General features: G+C 37.9%; 1 long non-coding RNA gene across 3 annotated transcripts; it reads left to right on the top strand.

Moving 5' to 3' along the window:
- Positions 1 to 6,550: 6,550 nt before the first annotated feature.
- LOC136246524 (uncharacterized) lies at positions 6,551 to 12,547 on the top strand. 3 transcript variants are annotated; one of them, XR_010696552.1, is made up of 6 exons: positions 6,551 to 6,839; positions 8,071 to 8,144; positions 9,622 to 9,668; positions 11,766 to 11,804; positions 12,256 to 12,356; positions 12,407 to 12,547. It is a non-coding gene; the product is annotated as an uncharacterized lncRNA (long non-coding RNA). The 3 variants fall into 3 exon arrangements; XR_010696551.1 differs by lacking the exon at positions 8,071 to 8,144 and having other exon boundaries at positions 6,558 to 6,839; XR_010696553.1 differs by lacking the exons at positions 6,551 to 6,839; positions 8,071 to 8,144 and adding an exon at positions 8,241 to 8,625.
- Positions 12,548 to 14,308: the final 1,761 nt, after the last annotated feature.

Raw genomic sequence — 14,308 nt, 5'->3', positions numbered from 1 at the left:
AATAAATTACAGGCGCTTACTAAAAATGATTGTAACTCACGAACAAATTGACGTACTCAGCTGAGCTTTTCACCGTTGTGTTCGCAATGGATAGGGAAATCATTTACTGTGTATGTTTGGCCTTCTATCACCTTTCTTCACTGCATACAAAGGCACAATTCGTGAAGAAAATTGATCACATACTATTGCTTCGATGTGACGTAAACGAATGCTTATAACTTGCGTATCCTTCGGTTTATTACAACGAAACAAAGATTTTCCAACTCCTCATGAGTATGCAAATAAGGTGATATCCAGGTTTTTATTGTTAGTCTCTTTCTTCACTAAGAAAGAGGCATTCAAAAAATTTACGGAAGTTTTTCAATAATACGTAAAAATATTTCACTCAATGTTTTCAATGCTTTAGGCCATACCTATTTAAAAAGTTGTTGTTCTGACCCGACCGACCCAATTTTTCACAGATTTTAAGTAAGAAAAGGAAAAAAAAGATCACGTGATGCCTTAAAATTGCTGCAACAGATTGAGATACTCTAATAGAACAGTCAGTTAGTACAATTTTGATCTCAAATATAATGCTAGCTATCTGTAAATGTAAAACCAGCATGTTCTTCACCCCTGACGAAGAAAATCTATGATAGCATCAGTTTTTTTTTTGCCTACCGACCAACCCATTTTGTTGTAAAATAAATCCAAGCAACAACTTTCAAATAGGTATGGCCTTATACTGGAAATTTAGGCCTGCGCTATTCTGTCGGGTTTTCGTTGATCCGGTCACAATTGTTACCTACATAAATAGTTATTTTGTGTACAGAGTATACACACTGAATTAACATAATAAGTTGTGCATTTAGAATCCTGCACAACTCTCCAGAGATAATAATGCCTTATTTACTCTTCTTACCAGGTAATGCATCACTGTATTCCTGATACACTCACTTATTCAAGAGAAGTTGATAACATTAGTACACCTTAATATGTGACTGGGCCTGCGACAATAAGGCATGTGGGCACATAATTTTTGCCTACTTCCATCACTCGTAACTTTTTATACTGTTATACTACTGCAATGCAATTTTGAGCTCTTGGTGAGCATTTAATTGGCTTTACAATGCAAGCTACAGAATGTAGATACTCTGTTCCAGTACTGAGATACAACCTGTTGTGTGATGGGATGTAGTTTATACCCACATGCCCTGTTTTCACAGACCTAGTCACATATCATAATTTTCTTCCGTAACATAATTTTTGAGACAATTACAAAACAGTATGTACAAGATTCAAGTACAATTTCTCCTGTCACTTTTACTGCCGCATAGCCCCATTTAAAGAATGTTTTTCTGCCTCTTAACTTATCATCATCTTCTAATGGTTGAATAGTTCAACCTAACACACACGTCTAACTATAAAATTTATGATGTCAAAAATGCTAACTTTATGATGAACATAACCCTTATGGCTTCCATGTGTCATCTGCATTTCCTTGTTCTAAACATAATTTAATCCTCACACCTTCATTATACGACTTTCTAATTACCAGTAATCCTTTGAGCCAGTAGATCATACCAGAATACTAGCTGCAATTTGCAACTATTGTGAACAGTGGCAGATAAAGGGGTTGCATTGGCTCTGACTGAAATCCCCTCTGAAAATGGTCATGTACCAAAAATTGGTTTATGGATCAGTGAAACTATGTACCCATTTGCAGACTAGCAGCCAAGTGCATAGGGTTGACCACCCAAAATCTTACTGCTACAGTACCATTATGTCGTGCCCCATTGCATTCCAGGCAGATTCATAGTGCCACTTAAAGACTAGTATTAAATGATGAGCTTTCATCCAACATGTGATCACTTACAAGGTTTATTCAACAAGTTCAGCCAGAATTGTTACCAAACAATCGCAGAAATGCTAAAATGTCAATATTTTTGGCATGTCAGCTTTTAGGATTGCCACTGATAGAAATAGATCATAAAATGATATGTATCTGTTTCAACATGCAGTAATTTACAATGCTTATTCAATCAAAATCGTTATCACAGAATGCCAATTTTTCCTGCTATACACTTATTGAGTGACTTGCATCCCCCAATAGACCTTCCCCTGTTGCCTGAATCTGAAACATCTGAAAATTTCTAGATCTACCACTGGTGTATGTATAGATATATATGTACCACTTTCACACCTCAGCTCAAAGGAAAGCCAGTGCATATATGTGACCTGATTTTAGAAAACCGTCGATATCCGCACAATTTTCAAAATGCATTTTATTTGTTCTTTGTTTTCTACAGGGACAGAGGAATAGACTAGCCAAATTTCAGCTTCCTAAGTAAGCAGCGTTGGAAATTCAGCACTAGACAGCCGGACGAGCAAATAATTTGATATGTACAGAAACTATCGAGAAAAGAATCTACAGGCGCTTACATAAACCATCATAACTTACTGATACAACAACATACGGAATTGATTCTTGGTTCATTGTGTTCGCCATGAATTTGTGCATCCATCAAGGTTTAGTTTTTCTCCCAGGCATGCTTCTTTGTTCGAGAAGGAAGGGAAATTCACTGAAAAACGATCGTCGGTAAATTCTTTCGTCATCGCACCTTAAACAGACGTCTGTAACGTTTGAATCTTTTCGTGTGTGGAGATGAAATAAAACTTTTGTATTCCCTATGGACAGGCGAACACGATGATGCCCAGGATTTATCCATTGGCGGCTTAATTCGCCCACCATCGAGGCGATAAACACTTGCATAATTTTTTTTCTGGAGCTTGCATTTTTTACCCACAGTTTTTAAATGCGTTTTATTACAAAAGTACTGTTGTGCATATATCGCCGGTTTTTCAAAATTCGGTCACATATATCACATATCGCACTGACTCAAAATGTTAACAAGATATATGCACTGCTACCGTGCGTATATCTCGTTAAGGTTAAGGCAGTGCATACAGTGGAACCTCAGTTATCCGAACCCCGGTGGTCCATAGGTCTGAAAAGTCCGTATCTCTGAAACTGTGTATAAATAACCTTAAAATAGCATGAAGGATTTTTTTTAAATACCAGTATTTTCAACTACTCTAATAGAACAGTCACTACTCTAATACAGCAGTCATTTCTGTGGTTCGGTTAACCGAGAATCCGGATAAGTGGGGTCCGGATAACTGAGGTTCCACTGTATATCTCGTTACATACTGCAGATATACGCACTGCCACCAGTGCGTATATCTCGTTATCTTGAGACATTGCATACCTAATAGGTGTGCACACTGTATCCAGAAATCATCAGATTTCTTTGATGTTTTACTGTTATCCTCTTCTCTTATATAGGGAATCAAGCAAGCTGTGATTGTGGGATTGAATTCTGCCAAACAACCTGTGATTGTGGGATTCAATTTTAATATATTAACAGTAGTTTTTTTTTTGTTTTTTTTACTTTTGTAAATGTAGCAATTAAAATAACATAATTAACACTAGTCTCTTAAAATTGTTATATTAACAATAATAAAATCAAACTACTGTTTGATGTATTAAAATTGAATCCCACAATCACAGTTTGTTTGGCAAAATTCAATCCCACAATCACAGCTTACTTGGTTTCCTATATAAGAGAAGGGTATAGCAACTACAGATTTTGCCAATTACGTGAGTCTACATGTTAAAAGTAGAACATATTAGTTATACGATGGGCACTTGTGCTTTGCCTGTATATACACACTCACCCTCAGGCCTGCGGCCCTCGGGCTTGTGCGTATATATCAGGCAAAGCACTTTTGCCCATGGTATAACTATCACATACATATATGCACGTTTACTGCAAATTGTAAAAGTAAACACAATTCAATAACTATACATATAGAAGTATGCATTGTAAGATGTAAGGAGGTTGGTGGCTTGTGCTGATATGCAATAAACAACACAATTTGTGACCGAATTTGCAAAAAGGTACCTTTTCACACACTAAATTTGACCCATTTTTTGAACTTTGAAGCTTCATAACTTTTTGATCATTTTATATAATTGCCTAAACTTTTCCATGAGTGTTGCTACAACACCTGGCTGCAGTTTGATACTAAGAACAAGTTAATCACTGTAAGGAGTCAAGTGTTACATCATTTTGTTTGCTGGTAAAATGTGTGGAAAAGGTACCTTTTCGCAAATCTGGTCACATTTAGTGTTGCAGCATTACTAAAGTGTGGCACTTAAATTGTATCACCTGCCTCCAAAGATACAGTGTCTAATTTAATAATCTACAGTACCTACTGTATAAACTGGATATATTTTGGATTAAACAAATTGTATTCATAAATGTTATGCCTCATCCACATATGGGTTATTGAAATTACATTTCCTGTATGAGTTACCCTGGAGAAATACATGGATATAGATGACCATTAGTTTACTTACTATTTACTGTACATTATTAGATACAACAACTACTGCACAATCATTCAACTACAAAAGTGAAAATGGAGTCTCGTCAACATCAAGCAGCTAAGCCATGAAGTTTGGAAGGACAATTAGTTTATTATAATAACCAATATGTATTGTGTTGTACAGTTTTATACACCTAATAGTAAAGTATATGTAGCTAGCAGCATGTGTGTCACTTTCACAGTTACCTGATGTAATTATGATCATTTTGTGTGTCACTACACCCTTACCTGTTTAGGCTAGACAACCAACCTTCCCTAGGTAAGAGAAATTATAGGAAAATTAGGGTAAGGAAATTAGTCAATTGAGCAATTTAAAGGTCACAAAATCAATACATCAGATGAATTATTTTTATATCAAAAAATACAGACCGTAAAAAAAAACAGACAATCATAAACAAAGAGACGTTCAGTTGAATAATGTAATACGCATGCAATTCCAAGTACATGTATATAACTTCCAGAGAAATTTTTAAAAATTTATAGTGTAACCAAGTTGATGTTATGCTACTTCTAAAAATGGATCATTTAGCTAACGCCTTACCTTGCTAAGCATTAGTCAGCCATCTAAATCATTCATAGTACGTTCTATGCAATTTATTTATGGTTTTGTAATACTGAATACAGTTTCTTTGTAATGTTATACATGCAAATTATCTTCACTGTAAAAGGCATCATATCCAAGTAACTAGGTACCAGCCTATTGTGTTGGTGTAATTTTGAGCATACAGTGTAATAGGTGTCTGAAGCATCAAGCATAATGCTAGCATAATAGGTAGATATTGCCATACTGTAAATTGTTATCAGTGAAAAACACATGTGATGGGAAAGACCAAGATAGCTTGACATATGTAGCTGCTAGATAAAGTTTCACATAGCTTTACATTCCCTCCTACACATAAAAAGAAAGAATGGCCTGTAGCCTAATCAGAAACTCTAATAAAGATGGATACAAAACCTTTTAATATTAGAGATATTGGGCTACCATTTTTCAATAGTTACCGTTAAACAATTGCTCACAAACCAAAAGTTATTGTTGCCCAAATATACAGTACCCTCATATAACTCAAGCATCATAGTCAAGCACATTGCAGGTACTTTAAATTGTATTGAGGTAAGTTTTTGATCAGTATACAAGGTGAACTGGAGTTGGAGAGAGAGAACACATCCCAGCCATCATCCTGAGAACTTCCTGGGCCAACTCTGGTTCACTTCAAAAACTCAGACAGTGGAAGGCATCAATGCGTTTTACACACATACATTAGTTAACACTAGAGCTAAATAGGGTCAGGTTCAGCTTAGGCTAGGGTTCTTCTTCATCCCAACATACCTCTTTTATAGGTTTCTGCTGGAAAATAAAGGAGGTGGGTAGTTTGCATACCATAGCATTTTCTCAGTTTTACCCTGGGTTCAAATCTTGGAGGGTATTAAAATTTATTGTACATGTAGCACCCTTCTTGTTTAATGTTTTAATCACCCAACTATTGGACAAAAAATTAATATATAGCCTTCAAGTTTATTCTACAAGTAGGATGAAGAATTGTTATCATTATTTTACTACTATTACATGTACAGTGGCCAGTACTGACGATCTGACAGCAACGTGTACTGCAGCCTTTGGATTACCTAACGTAACAAACAGGAACCAGAGACTTAAACATTGCTTAACCAAACAGTAAGGTTAAAAAGATAATGAAATAAGAAAGGAAAAAAACCAACCCCAGGGCCAGGGTTCGAACTGCAGGCCACCCAATATCTAGTCCAGTACCACACTGTGCCTCCTCCACGAGGGACAGACTTCTTTTGAGCCTAAGTATTTATTATTATGAGAATTTGCAGTGGCCAGCACTGAAGGTCTGAAAGCAACATGTGCTGCAGCCTTTGGAAATTAGGGGCCAATAGAGGGTTTAAGTTCAATTAGCCATACAAACTGAAGGAAGTCACCTACACTTACTCATAATACTAGTGTGATCTGCAGGGTGGCTGAACTCACTATGTGGTGACTTGATTAAGCTGATATGTCTATGAGGAGCTGATAGATCCGTGTATTTTGGGGCCAATTATAAGTCTAATATTACAAACGGTAAAGTAAATAGGCGCTTCGCGCGCTGCGCGCGCGAAGCGCCTATTTACTTTACCGTTTGGTCACTAGGACATTAGGCAATTGGAATTCGCAAATTCCAATTGCATAAGTTTCAATGCTCAAAGTTTAAGAATTTATAAACACTGCTGACCTGGTTTGTTAACACGTCGAGGCGTTAATTTCCTCTGTTCCTGACATGGCAAATAATTAAAAATTTAACGTTCATTCAGTACGCACGTGATGTAGTGGTACCAGGCTCTGTCCAGAACTCAAGTCTACCCCCAAGGAGTGGTCAGCACATAGAGAAAACTGCTCAAACGGACTAAAGGTAAGTAGGATAAGTAGATACACACGTTGAGATTATATTGTTTTGAAAGGCTAGACTACTTTCTCTAAATAAAATGCACCAGTTGGCGTGGCTATGGTAGTCTTGCGTAGACCAGACAGAATTTTTTCTTAGTGTGTGAGTGCGGAATGAGTGGCCAATCAGCACCCACCATAGAGCTGGTGAAACGTTACACAGAAATTCTATGGGAAGTGTACTAGACCACTTATTCCCCACCCACACACAAAAGAAGAAAGTCGGTCTGATCTTAGCTATATTATAGTGAGTGATGTTGAAATGGGCTCCTTCACCCCATTGGTATTCCCTACTTTTTGGGGGAATGGGAGGTGCGGCTAGTATTGCTTACAAGAGGTTAGCATTTCTGCCTGCTGCTTAGAAAGACCAGTAGTGTAGTGTCCTGGATTAGATGCTCCACCAGTTTTTCTTTACTGTAACCCTGCCAGTCCAGTTACTATCGCAGCACTTGACCTTGCAATGTGTGAGGGTCAGGTGCATGCTTCCATCACATGTTTCTTGTTTATTTACTTGTTATATTTCAAAAAAAAAAATCGCACAAAAAAATAAATCCAGTAGTATTGGCTACCAGCTTTTTTAAAAATGTGGGTTGTGGAGTAGAAAGAGCAATAAATGCATTGTATACAAACTGGTTAAACCTCTACCTTATCCCATCACCATTGTATGGCATGCATATGGGTTTAAGTCTCCACAAAGGACTCGACTGTATCGTTATTAGAAGTAGACAGCATGCCTATACTACCTACTGTCAAGGAGGTGTCACTCTAATGTATCCTGTATTGTACGATCTTCATCCGGATTTTTGGCATAGGACAGTACAAGCATCATTTCAAGTAGCACTTTTACATTCAATAATTGTAACGTGATCTTGGAAACCTACCTGTTTGGTTTATTTTCTGTTTAATAGCTTAAATGAGGTATTAGGTGCTTATCTATCTTGTGTTAAAATTTTAGTTTAATATCCTGAGACGTGGCTGGTTTACTGTCCGGTACATTACAAACTAGTGCATTAAGGTTTGTGAGTGATTAAGGGTGACAAGTGGTGTTTACCAATAATTCCATACATGGTCTGATATAATCACCGAAGCTCCTAGGAAAAAGAAGCTTTGGGTGGGAAATTTTACAGCACGAAAGTTTAATAGTTGCTTTTATCCAAACAAATTGTTGAAATTTTCATTTAAGTTTTTGCTGTATGTAGAAGTCAAGGGTCAAGGTACACTCTTGGTAAGAAATCCAACTTTTGTGGATCGTCAACCACCCTGAGATCATAAGGTAGGCAATGTACTAGAGCAGATGCCTTATTCCTTATACATACACCTTATAAATTTGTTTTTCATGGCCAACATCAAAGGTGGGGGTATTACTACAGGTATAGCCTAAATATTTCTTTTCAAGGTTAACCCTTAAATCTGCTTTTCGAAAATGCATGTTTACACAATATGGACTCGCATGGTGACACTAGGTGAGATAACTTAATTCTTACAGCCTACAAACACACATAGATTTAAAAAGTGTGTCCACTGGGCTACTTGGAGGAGCACTGTAACTACAGTGGCTTACTTATTATGAAGTGATGAACATCGACAAGTCAAGTCTCCGTGTTTCATAATTCTTGCCACATGCTTACTTTTGATTGTGGGATTACTCACGTAAATCATATATTGCCTGATACAAAAATTCACGACAAGTCCAATGGAAGTCACTGCAAGGTGATAGGAGCAACTACCATCGAGTCATCGACCATTTTATAGAGGTATGTAATAAAAAGTTTGCATGTTCCCTACCAAAAAGTTATTTTCATGGCATCACCATGTAACATTAGGGTAAAACTCTAGGTATCATTTTAATCCTTGTTCCATCACAAGTAGAATAATGTAAATCGCATAGCCATAGAATGGATGCTTCAAAAGTTACAGCGCTCTATGCAAGGCATGCGTATTTATTAAGTTTAAATCCAGTTTTCTTGATTATGCAGGTTTAAGGGTTAAGTGTTGCTAAAGGTAAAATTTTCACAAATACAGTGGAACCTGTCTATAATGATCACCTTGGACCAGATATATCTGGCCTTTATATACAGGTGGCTGTTATAGAGAAAACCTGCATAAGGTGGTCAGCAACATTTTAGTGGCTACGACCGTTATAAATGAGTAATTATTATAAAGAGGCTCGTGCCAACCGCAATGTAGTAATATTTTAGTACAGAAACGGCAAGGTGAGCCTGTTATGGATGTTGGTTATAGCTATTGAATACGATTAAGCAATGAAGACTGATAGATTATATAGTATTCATTGAAAGGCAGGAAGTGTGATAATTGCGCATTAATTGAAATGATGCCGTGGTGCCAGGCAATTTGCTTAACAAGCCACCATAAAAGGTAGCAACCGCTATACGAAGAAGAAAGTTATGTATACAGTGATTCATGGGCAAATTCTTGGTTGGCCGTTATACGCGTTAGACAGGTGACCGCTTAATGCAGACCACAATGCATACATTTGTATTGGAAAATATTTGGGACCTCGTGACCATGGCCGTTATACAAAGGTGACCGCTTAATCCAGGTGACCGTAACACAGGTTCCACTGTACAACCCAAATGTATTACTCTCTATGGGAGGTCTAAATATTTCAAGGATAAAATTTTGCTGATAACCCCCCCAACACTGCACAATCAGCAAAAAAAAAGTTTCCCCTCGAAATATTTAGGCTGTACGGTATATGCAGTGTAATGCACTTGATTTATTTTTTGTAGCCAGATGATAGAGCGCTGGTATCACATACCCGAGAAAAATTCTAAGTGTAAGTTTAACTGTTAAATGAAAGTATGAATATACTCATTTGATAGTTGTTCTCCACACTACATAATGCCCTTGACTTCTCTACTACTCTAGATCTTTTGTGTCACAAATTCTATTTGTATATTGTATCATTGTCAAGTTTCATGGTAGTGAATTATTCTTCCCTAAGATTGGCCATGCATTGTGACATGTTTAGTGCATGCTTGTAAGTTTAAAGTTCACTCTCAGTGTGCTCCAGTACAAGTCCGTCCCGTCCAGTTGTTTAATGAGCTTTATCCACAATTACATCATAGCACAAAAATGGCAATAAGAGTGGGGATTGTATGTACAGATAGCCATTAGAAGGGATAACTTTTGAGATTTTCCTCGTTAAGTAAGTGAGAGAAATCTCTGGTAAGACTTGTTTGTTAACTATCTTTCTATGTAGAAGCATGCACAGTTGCTCTTCTCGAACACTCCAGATCTGGTTTTGAAAATAAAACCAGAGCTAGGTAAGTATCTAAAAGTGTGAAAATGCATTCCCCAACAGAATTTTCTCCTGCTGTCTTCATGGCAAACATCTCAAAAGCTTATCCCTTCCAATGGCTCTGTACAAAGTACCCCCACTTGTAATTGTGAATGAAACTCTTTTGGGACCTTTGAAATGTAGCCCACCTAACTGTGCTAGTGATGACGTGGTATAACAGGAAGAGTAAAATTAATGCTAGATGGCATGTTATGCATAGAAGTATCTTCTAAACTGTATTATAGTTTAACTATCATGTTTTTTCTCGCCAATCCTCTCAACAAAGCCTTAAAGCTGCTCTTCATTTTCATTCACGTTCGTAAGGGACATACCCACTTTCAACTCAAAGGGATAAGCTATTCCTGGAAGTCTACAAGGCTTGTACCAATGTTTTTCAGTTATTAAATGCCTGTAAAACTTGAAGAGAAAGTAAATCAAAGAGTCTAAGGAGAGTCGTGTCACCCATGTTTCAGCCTGCCAGAAAGAAATCACAAAGTTTACTCGTAACTGTTTATTACAAACTTCATTTCGCTTTTCTTACGTACAAGCTGCTTTTATCATTTAACGATTTTGCTCACGTAGGTGCGTATGGACCAACATAGATAAGTAGATAGGCATGCACACACACACGCACACACACAGTGACCCACACACACTGCTCACACACACACTGCACTACACACACATGCACACACACACACACACACACACACACACACACACACACACACACACACACACACACACACACACACACACACACACACACACACACACACACACACACACACACACACACACACACACACACATACACACACACACATGCACACTACACACACACCACCACACACACACATACACATGCTACACACTACACAGAGACACACACGCACACACACACACACATACACATGCTACACACTACACAGAGACACACACACACACACACACACGCACACACACTAATACACACATACTGCACTACACACAGAAACACACACACACACTGCATACACTAATACACACATACACACGTACTACACAAATACACACTACACACACATGCTACGCACTACAAAGAGACACACAGACACACACTGCACTACATACAGGTGCACACACTACACACACACACACACACACACACACACACACACACATACTACACACACACGTACACTGCACACACACACACTCTACACACATACCTTACACACAGACTTTCTACATACTACACAGAGACACACACATGCACACGAACACTACACGCACACTACACACATACCACACACACACACTACACACATACCCTACACATACATGCTACACACACACACTACACACGCACACACCACACACGCTATAGTAGTGTCATGTAGTTTAGCAACAGTAGACACATGTACAGAGACACATGTAGTCATAATGTAATGCTGCTACATGTGTCTCTGTGTATGTGATACATGGATACACGTGTCTCTCACTACATGTTTCTCTGTGTAGTGTCATGTACTATAGTAGTGTCTATAATTTGCATACTGCAGTTTCACACCCATCCCAGAGTCTAATTTTCATTACATCTCTTTTTTACAGACATGCTACTGGACACCCAAGAATTACATGTTACTGCTGGTGAGTGTACTTATATGCTATACACATTTATTGTGTTTGACAAATCCGACATGAAGCAAGGCCATTTGGTCTTTAGCAGCTTTTTGGTCTCATTCGAAACTCTGTGGAAGTGAAACAATATACAGTCACTGTAACGGATTGCATTTTAAAATGTATATCCTACAGTATGATAATACTGTATAGTTCTGCAACCTCTCTCCATGAGACTCGGACAGTTCTCCTGTGGTTTATTGAAGCTCAAGCTCCTGAGTAGTGCACAGGCATCCCAGCTCTGGTTTACTGGGTGGCAAGCATTGTAGCTGTGCTTCACATGGCTCTGCTTTTTTTTTCGCTTTGTTAGTGTGTGCATGTGCGTGTGTGCGTGTTGGATAATGTAGTCCAAAAGTATGTGTGTGCATGTGCTTTCTCCATTTTCCGTTTTGTTATATCATGTTCAACTCTAACTTTGTAGGTGTGCTATAAGAATCTGGAGATGTATGTGTTATAGAGAAGACACCAAGGAACAAGATGGTCGATTCGAACCATGCTAGACACAGTGTAGTGTTTCTCAATGTAAGCTACATTCTGTTCTGTGTTGCTGCTTATTATCATGTGTACTGCAGGTCATCAATACTCTTGAGAACTGTTTCCTAATACTGCTAAAGGATATTGTGACAAACTTGACTTTTCACGTGTAATGTGTGCTATGAAATAGTGTTGTATAGTTCATTCAGAGCTTTGTTAAGAATTCCAATTTATACTTACGGTTTGTTACTGGGGTTTTGCATAATACGGAGCTACACCGTTCAAACTCTTGATAATGTACCCAATGATGACACTACTACCTAAGATGAGACTACTAGCTACTGTACACCATGTAGGGTGATATAAGGGTGTTGGAGTAGGTGAGGCACCACTTTTGGCTGAATTATGCAAAAAAAAAATTGCAAACTCAATCTTGATGAAAGAATAGGTAGAAACATGCGACACTTGGTGTTTATTTATAATGGCAATTCAGGTTAACTTTTTCCGTATTGAGTGCCTCTAAATAATCATTGTTGTGTTTAGCTTTGTTTATGTGTCTCTGTAGCTACCTTGGAAACAGTCTTAAACTGTATTATGAAGGTGCTTATTGATCAGTGTATTAGGTCCCTATTACCTCTGAGATAGGATAACCTCCTTGTAACAGTAAAATATCAACAAACTTGCAATTGGTTGGTCCCAAAGTGTCTGTTAAATTAATATAATATTAATTATCGAGGTTATACTGTAATGTCACTATTGCTGCCAAACATGACACCACTAGTTACACACTGTAGAATGATAATGTCACTATATAGTTAGCCAACATGACACTATTATAGTTGCACACTGTAGTGTGATAATGTCACTATAACAATAGTTACCTAACATGACACTACTAGCTATGCACTGTTTGGTAATAATGTCACTACATGACACTACTACTTACACACTGTAGGGTGATGATGTCACTACAAGACACTACTAGTTACACACTGTAGCATAACACTACTAGTTACACACTGTAGGGTGATAATGTCACTACATGACACTACTACCTACACACTGAAGGGTGATGATGTCACTACAAGACACTAACTACTAGCTACACACTGTAGCATGACACTACTAGTTACACACTGTAGGGTGATAATGTCACTACAAGACACTACTGGCTACACACTGTAGCATGACACTACTAGTTACACACTGTAGGATGATGATGTCACTACATGACACTACTAGTTACAAACTGTAGGGTGATGATGTCACTACAAGACACTACTAGCTACACACTGTAGCATAACACTACTAGTTACACACTGTAGGGTGATGATGTCACTACATGACACTACTACCTACACACTGAAGGGTGATGATGTCACTACAAGACACAACTAGCTACACACTGTAGCATGACACTACTAGATACACACTGTAGGGTGATAATGTCACTACAAGACACTACTAGCTACACACTGTAGCATATATGACACTACTAGTTACACACTGTAGGGTGATAATGTCACTACAAGACACTACTAGCTACACACTGTAGCATGACACTACTAGTTAAACACTGTAGGATGATGATGTCACTACATGACACTACTAGTTACAAACTGTAGGGTGATGATGTCACTACAAGACACTACTAGCTACACACTGTAGCATATATGACACTACTAGTTACACACTGTAGGGTGATAATGTCACTACAAGACACTACTAGCTACACACTGTAGCATATATGACACTACTAGTTACACACTGTAAAATGACACTACTAGTTACACACTGTAGGATGATAATGTCACTACAAGACACTACTACTTACACACTGTAGCATAACACTACTAGTTACACACTGTAGGGTGATGATGTCACTACAAGACACTACTAGTTACACACTGAAGGGTGATGATGTCACTACATAACACTACTAGTTACACACTGTAGGGTGATAATGTCACTACATGACACTACTACTTACACACTGTAGG

The sequence above is a fragment of the Dysidea avara genome, chromosome 2 (assembly GCF_963678975.1).
Source record: "Dysidea avara chromosome 2, odDysAvar1.4, whole genome shotgun sequence".
NCBI lineage: Eukaryota > Metazoa > Porifera > Demospongiae > Dictyoceratida > Dysideidae > Dysidea > Dysidea avara.
The sequence above is the reverse complement of the archived record's forward strand: the minus strand, read 5'-3'. Positions and strand labels throughout refer to the sequence as shown.